We start from the raw sequence: 8,293 nt of genomic DNA, 5'->3' as shown, positions 1-8,293 counted from the left end.
CACTGTGGTGGGGGAGGTCAGGGGGGGGATCCCACCTGCAAGAACGGCTCCTTTACGGGGCTGTCGGAGTGTGAAGTTAAAAGGGAAAACCTTTAGGGAAGCGTGCTGGTGTATTTAATGTAAATAAAGAATTGCAACCTCCTTTCTCTCCTGGGCGGGGGGGGAAGGGGGGGAAGGATTTCTAATGTATATACAAGCCTCTGTTGCAACCTTGCTACGAAAAGGACAGAGATCACTTTAAATTCCATTAGCTAATTGGGGAAAATACTTCTGTAACTGGCATAGACCCAGGGAATGTGAAATTTAGTAATACTGGTTAGAAGTATCTTACTCCTTTTTTTTGTCCCTAAAAGAGAAAGCCCCAGACAGCGTGTGTCACACTGTTTGTATATATATATATATAAAACCATGTAAGTAGCTCTGAACAGTTCTACATAACATTATCAAAAATACGGCATTGCAACTGCCAGGCTAGGTCGCAGAAATGATCATTGTGTTTAATTCCAACAACAGCAAGCAGCTGTTCTCGTTGCGGTGCGTTACCGTAAAGGGAGGCTATGGGCTCAGCCTCGAGGAATTTCTAGTCTGTGCTGGTGCCGCAACTAGTTTCTGGGGAAAATTACTTAAAGCTCTGGGGCCTTGTTTCGCTCTCAGTGAGTGTATTCCTGCAGTCAACGCATTTAAACATTTTGTTGCGAGTCTTTGAATTGCTGAGTTTGTTTAACGCAGAAAAAGTGGTTCAAAATCTAGCTGTGCTTTCTTTCACAAAACTAACACTCCCTAAGCAGCAGTACATGCAGAGATACCAGTATTGCAGGTTTCTGGGACTTGAATTTTAGGTTTGCCCGTCCTACTCCCATGACAAACACTTGCACAGGGAATGAGTGCAATGCCACTGCTTGCGCTGCATCCCGTCGTACAAGTTTCAACCTGCTCTTTAGCTTTGGCTTCTCAAGACAAGAGCCGTGCAGTTGCAAACAGTCCCTTACAGGTTAGATCGGGCACAGATGAATAGGAGTTAGTACATGTTGGCTGATGGAATGAGTCCTGCTACCTGTAAAGGTTGAGAGCTGCTGCTCCTCAGCTATTATGAGGCTTTATCACAGCACTCACTATGTTGTAATCCAGCAAGTGCTTCATCTTTTACCCGCCCAGGCACTGGAGGCATTTTTAATTATCTGTGGGTTAATTTGCATAGAAGCTTTTGCTGAAACAATAAATTCAAACCTCGCTTATTATTGGGTATGAGTTTCTGCATCAACATTTATATTTAGATAAACCCAAAGTAGCTTCCTACTAGCATTAAGACAAAGGGGTTGCTTCGGAACAAGTTGGAGAGTCATACAGCACTAAAAACATCTTCCACTGCTTTGCAGGGAAAGGGCAATTACAACGTGTGGTAGGAGAACATGTGCTGTAATACCTCTTTTCTATGCAGGGATGAGGAGATAAAAATGTCTTGTCTGATGAAAAGCACGTTTTGCAAGGCTTGACAAATATGATACCTTGAGCCGCTGTGTTATGTATGTTTTAAATGTTGGTAAGATTGTTTTTGTGACTTATGTTGTAAAATCCCAGTTGCACAGCTAGCTGTTTATTCATCTTACTGAGGAATTTGGTGTTAACCTTAGTTTAGAGGGGGAAATGCTATTTATGGTGATACATAAAGTGGAACTAGGGTGAGAGAACATGCCAGGAGGGGATATTTCTCCTTGTGCTTGTCCCTTTGCCACTGTCATGCAGCCTCCCTCACCCCTCCAGTCTAAGGTGGACAGCAGAAAAGCCGGGTGCTGACAGCACACCAGGAGCTGGAGAAGTCCATGGGCTGAACAGGGGGAAGCAGAATGGAAGTTTAGGAAGCTCAGCAGTACTTGTACTGGCAGCACGGCTGTAACATAGGAAACAGGTCCCTTCCTCTAAGCAGGGCTGTTCGGCCTCTCCCACCCTCTTTGCTCCCATTCCTGCACCAGTTATGAGACAGTTCTAACAGAACCAAGAGCAATCCGTGTTGCTTCCTTTCTGCTTTTACTTTAGAGACACCTTGAAGTGTGTACAGTGTCTTCTATCTATGTTTCTTTATATGCCACATGAACTGAATCCTAAATAATCCCGTGGAACAAGTGAATGTTTTCATTTCCATGTTAGAGATGGGAGGTGGAGGCACAGACAAAAGAATACTTTGCAGGAAATTGCAGTACAAGCTAGTGGGAGATCCAGATTTTCATCACGACTCCTGACATTTGTCCTTGCCACTAAAACGTGTCCCCTTTTCAATGCCATAGGATGTTTTATAATAGGGGGGAAAAAATGTTTTTCAGCAGAACTGTTCTGCATTAAAAGGAAGCATTTATTTTTATTGATATCAGCTCAGTGAAGGCTTGACCCTGGGTCCACAATGGGATTTTTATCCTTGACTTTAATGGAAGAACAATCAAGGCCTCATGATACTACATCTGAAAGAAAGGAAAATACTGCAGTTTGTATCAATAAGACAAATGTCTCATAGTTAGTGTAAGCCGCTATATTCTTGTAATAAATGGTTTATTAGATTGATTAAATGTCTTAACTTCACTTCAGCTATTAATCAGTTTTGGCAGCTGTTTATTGCTTTGTATACTTCGAAGTAATGGAGATTATCCCTTAATTATCTCATTGCAGTTCATTCATTGTTTCCTAAATAGTGCCATTACAATGGTAAATTGCAACAGTAAAACAGTGTCAATACAAAGTTATGGAGTTCCCATTTTATGATGCATTCATAAAGTTAACACAATCTACTTAAAACATAGCTGTGATTTCAGCACAGTGACCTATTTGATGTGGCATAAGAGGTTTTTATGAGAAAACAGTAGAACATTAAGTGTGCTGGGACTGTGCTTTCACCAAAGTAAAACATAGCGTATTCCTCTGATATGTGCATATCAGAATTTATTAAACTAGTACGTATTTGATCACTTTCAGTTTCACCAAATGCTGTGAATTGCAAAGACGTGCCTTTGAAGAGAATGTATTTATTTCTTTTTGTCTATGCAAAAAGAAATGAGAAAACTCTGAGAAAATCATTTAGAGGTTACTATTGTCATTCCACAGAAGAATAAGAGGGTTCCAAATCAATCAGAAGAAAATGGCTGCTTTTAGTATTATCTTCAGATCTGGCAGCAATTCATAAAGTAGCAATTGCATAACAATTTCCATTCTAAGTCCCTTTTTCAGTCAACTGTAACTATACCTAACTTTAACATTATGAGTTGTCTGTTTCAGGCTGAGTTGTTTGGGAGGAATCGGTATGACTGTCAAGCTGAGAAAGATTCATGAAACCTGCTTTCTGAAAATGTAATATAAGTTGCCTCCCTTCTTGCTCCCCAATAAGAGGTTTTGGGGAAAAGAAAAAAACACAAACCTGAAAATTTTGAGTTCTCGGGGTTTTTTTATTCTCCTTGACTTTTCACTGTGTATATGATAGCAGAAAATGTGGGTCCTTAGCTTGGGTTAAATAAGTGCTGACAAGGTGAAGGGGTGTTTTACTAAAACAAACAATTCATGTTCAACCCCAAATAAATTCCTGTAGACTCCTAATCCAGATACTTTGATTAAGGAACCCAACTAAGATGAGGCCCAATTGTGCCAGGTGCTCGACACCCACATGAGAAACGATTCCTGAAAAGCGCTTAACGTGATGTGCAGCGAACATGTAATTAAAATGCCTGTCCATAATTTCGAGGCTGGGTTGAATTCAGCAGGTGACCAACGGGCGGAAGGCTCTGCAGAGCTCATCACCTGGTGACCTACAAGTGGCATATCCAGTCCTCCCTAATTGCAAATGATACACTTTTGTGAGGGAGCCTGCTTTTTGTAGCAAGCAACCACATCAGGTTCCAGGCTTTTCGAAGGCTGGCCAAGTCTCCCATTCCCTGGGTGTGCTCGTTGCATCTGCTGCTTCATATGGTCAAGTTTAAACAGTCTCCTACTGCCCCAAGGTGCTCATCAACATCTTAGAGCTGGAGGTGAGCTGCCACCGCAATTCGGCTGGCAGAGGCATTTGTAAGAAAGCTCCCACTTAGTCAAAACCAGCTGACTCAAGGCAACTTTTAAAATTCTTTAACCTGTATAATTTGGCCTAAACCAGATTAGGGCTTACTCTGAATCTTTGATACTGCAGAAGGAATACCACAGGGCCAGAAACAACCCATTAGGAAGCAACAGCAGCTTCAAGCAGTGTAACTGCAGCCTTAGACGATATCCGTGCTGTAACTGTTCACTGTTGGACAGAGATGAGAGGTGGGAATTCTGTGTCATCAAGGGACCACAGTGGAGACATGATAACAGCAGCAGGACTTCGCTTTTGATTCTACTTCTGTTTCACTTGAGCACAGCAGTGGAATAAGATAAAACTTGGCTTTGCCCTTATCTGGTTACCCATTGTGAGCACTCTGTTCTCCAGTATCCTGCTGGAGCATTCCTACCGATACGGCTGTAGAGGCTTGGTTTCCATTTCAGTTTTACTGGTTGTCAGATAGTTTATCTGTGAAACAGATATAATAACAGCTAATCTCGTGTTATGGGTCCGTGGCTGTTTATAACTCCTATTAATAGCAACTGTGGAAAGCCTGGGAGCGGGTTTTATAGGGCACTGGGGTAACCAGTTACTGCACATTCCCCTGAGGCTACGTAGCATCCAGTGTAGCAGCTTGTCCTTTCCAGACTAGGTCACGATCATCTTAACCCTGGCATTCCCTATCTTTTGGGGCTTTGACTTTGCACTCTTGGTATTCTTTCCGAGACACTACTGGGAAGCAATTGATTTTGTCTCCGTGATTTATTCTTGCAAATGTCCCAACTGATTTCCAAGAAGAGGCTCCATAACTGAGCTCTACCTTGTGCACCAGCTCGGGTGGGTATCTTCACAGCACTTAAAAGTGATCTGCTGAATTGGCTGGACTTCGACTGGAGGGAAATAGGATAGGGACACAATGTTTCGCTAACTCTTAGAGGCTCATACTTTTAAATGCTTCTAAATGTTCTGAATTCTCATTTCAATTGCTGGTTCCCATTCTTAAAAGTGTGTATTTTATCCCCCAAATGTGGGAAATATTAATGTAATACCTGATTCAGTGAGGCATTGACCAACACAACCATTGTCACGGATAAAACTTGCCTCCTTGAAACAGGACAACAAATACCATTCTTACTGATGGATACATGAAGGGATTGCTAAATTAATAAGAGCGACGGTGGATGCATGCCACGTTAGCGAGGCGGTTACGCTTTCCCATTAAGCACAGTAACCACAGGAAGGTATTTGTCTACCAATTCTGGGGGAACCAGCTGAGGAGCTGTGAGAAAGTCCTGGCTTTGTGGATGATGAAACAGGATAAGAAGTGCATGAGAAAGGCCTGAAACAGCCCTCAGCAAGGACTTCAGGTTGTCTTGGCACACTGAAGTGGTAATTTATTCTAGGAGTCGCTACTGAAATCATCAGTGTGAGCGATGAAATAAAGCAATAGTATGAATACAGCAGAGTTTGGCCTAATTGAGAAACAGAAAAGGAGGAGTGAGGAACACGAAAGGTCTTGTAAGTGCAATGTCCTGTCATCTGAGTCAACTGATAGTCATGGTAAGTAGCCATCTAAATTCTTTTTAAAAGGACTTCTCAGAAGAAAAACCTGCTGACTGTTGGAAAAATAAAGGCAAAACGATTACGAATTGCAATGAGAAATTCTAGTCAGTGCCTAATTTTATGCCATTCATTTCAAATTGCATAAATGGCAACTTAGCTTTTGGCCTCATGCCTGGAAGAGCACCTGAGAACACATCATTGCATCATCATTGAGAGGCTATTGGCCTTCTTTTTTAATTATGGGCTGGCTGCGGAAAATGAAGTGGCTTGATTGGTTAAGGCTGATACTAGACCTAACTAGCAGTGAGTGACTACCACAAAAAATGTGAGCATGAAAACCACAAATTCTCTTTGAAGTCTCTGGAGCTATGCTAACTTGCCGCTCTGACCATTTGTTTGATTGCAATTTTGTTCACACGGCTGCTAGTGGAACACGAGAATGTGAAAAAGCAGTTCTCACGTGGTGGGGCAGTCCTTGGGGCTGGAAGTAGAGAAATCGGAGTCAAAGTGGGTAGGCTTGAGAGAGGGCAAGAGGAGAGCATATCTGTAGACATAACGAAAGGGAGCCTTAGGTGTGTATGAATCTGTACACAGGCTATGAGGGGGAAGGGCAGATGGAGGGAGTGGTAAGGCAGAGGAAAAGAAAATGAAGGCAGAAAGGGTAGGAAATAGGGAATCCTTAAAGAAAAGCTCCTAACAACTCACAGCATTTCAATCCTAGTGGCTTTCCCCTGGAGAATTTCCTAGCAGGGCATTTTGAACGTGGGGTTATCTTCAGCACCCAGTTGCTGGAGAGCTGCAAAGAAACCTGGCGGCATTTGTTGGGGAAAGGAGCTTTCGATGTTGGAAAAGCAGAGATAATTTAAAGGACTTCCATGGCTGTGCTTGGGAATAGTATTGGTCTCCCCTCCAGTTGTTCCTTCTGCCACCTGTGTAATGAAAAGGAGTCCAGTGGACACATAACTTTGCTTTCCTGAATATGCAAAGCTACGGAGGTGCTGCTGCTTGACTAGTTCCTGGTGACTCCCAAAGCAGGAGACACTGGCCATCCCCAAACAGTTTGGAGTAATAACCTAACCTTTTCACTGTAGAGTTTGTATTCCAGTAAAAGGGCCATGAAATAGGTTGATATCTACAACAAACAGAAGGGTCTAAGCGTCAGGAAGATGCGCTTATGTAGGACAACCAGGATGAAATTGAGGTTAATAAAAATATTTGATGGTGTGATCAAGATAACTCAATAATCTCGTCAAAATTAGTCTCATTGTGCTGGATTCTGCACAAAAAGTAGTAGGAAGTGACCCACACCCTAAAGATTTACAGTTTAAGTGTAAAAGGAAATATAATTTGATATGGAAAACCGAAGCATAGAAAGAGTAATTCAACTGAGATTGCATAGGCAATTTCTGGCAGGGTTGGGACTACCCAATCTGCTGCCTCTCCAGTCTGAGATTGAAGCTATCCTTTAAGATCTTGAAAACCAACCTGGTAAAGACATAGGAAGGAATATAGTGTGATAAGTTGTGTACTACTCCTGGAAGATAGGCAAAGTCCATAATTCCTGGTCCTAGCAGCCACCCATCAGAGACAGAAGCACCAGGTGGCCCACTGGGATGCAGGAGCCAAGTGTAAAAGTGGAACTGATGCTGTGCCAGTGGGGCAGTGGGAAGCCTCTGCTTGTTTATTTTTGGAGCTACCATCTGAGCAGGATAGCGTTGAACTGAGGTCCTTGCATAAGCTATTCCCAACCAGAAGCCTGTCCCAAGTCACCAACTGAATGAGTGCCATTGCTGTCATTTACAGCTAGCAGAGAGGTGGCTGTAAGTGGAAGCGAGTAGATTGTAGCGCTATTCGCTGAAGACGTGTAGGCAGGCCTGCCACAGCAACAGACTTCACATGGTTGCAAAGTGTTGAGTGCTCCGGACACTGATATGCCATGTTAATTCAATTAATTGGTTCTTCAGCTCGGTTGAAAGTTCAGCCTGTGAAGTACAAATATCTCAAGCCAAACCATTTTTTTCATGCCTGTTCTGGATAAAGTGTCCTGCACGTGATTGTCTATCGAATGTTCAGCTGCAACACGTGCATCTCAATGTTCTCAGGTGATTTTCTCCAAGCTTCACTCAATGACTATTCTACATTTCACTCTCCCTTGGGTCAGTAAATGAAAGATTTTCCTTGTATACTTGCATTATGTTCAGTTGGGGAGATATATGTGACTGCATACAAGCCAAACTGGTGCTTAGAGACTATGATAAAACTGGAAAACAGTATTGCAATGTGTTGGTCCAAGCATCATTTGCAATGCTTTGCCCCTGGCTAGTCATCCCGCAGCTCTGTGCAGCGGGAGCGTACTCTGTTCCATTTGCATGCAGAGAGGACTTTGAACTGCCTGGTGTTTTGTGCGAAATTTCCCCTTGGCTGAAGGCCCTGTGCAAGATCCATGCACCATTTAAGTTCTTTATGCATTAGCTTTTACCAGAATAGTTAAATAATTAAGATGGTCTGTTGGCCAATATCTTGATAAATGAATTACTTGGCTTCCATTGGCTGCTCTTTATGTGACCATGCGGGTTATTACTCGCAAGTATTCATGCAGCTCCAACTACAAGTGGAAGTGCCTGGGTCATGGAGTGATAGCACTTTTTGGGAGAGTTGGGGTCTGACCTCACGGGA

The sequence above is a fragment of the Charadrius vociferus genome, unplaced genomic scaffold (assembly GCF_000708025.1).
Source record: "Charadrius vociferus isolate BGI_N301 unplaced genomic scaffold, ASM70802v2 scaffold403, whole genome shotgun sequence".
NCBI classification, from domain to species: domain Eukaryota; kingdom Metazoa; phylum Chordata; class Aves; order Charadriiformes; family Charadriidae; genus Charadrius; species Charadrius vociferus.
This window is presented reverse-complemented; position numbering follows the sequence as displayed.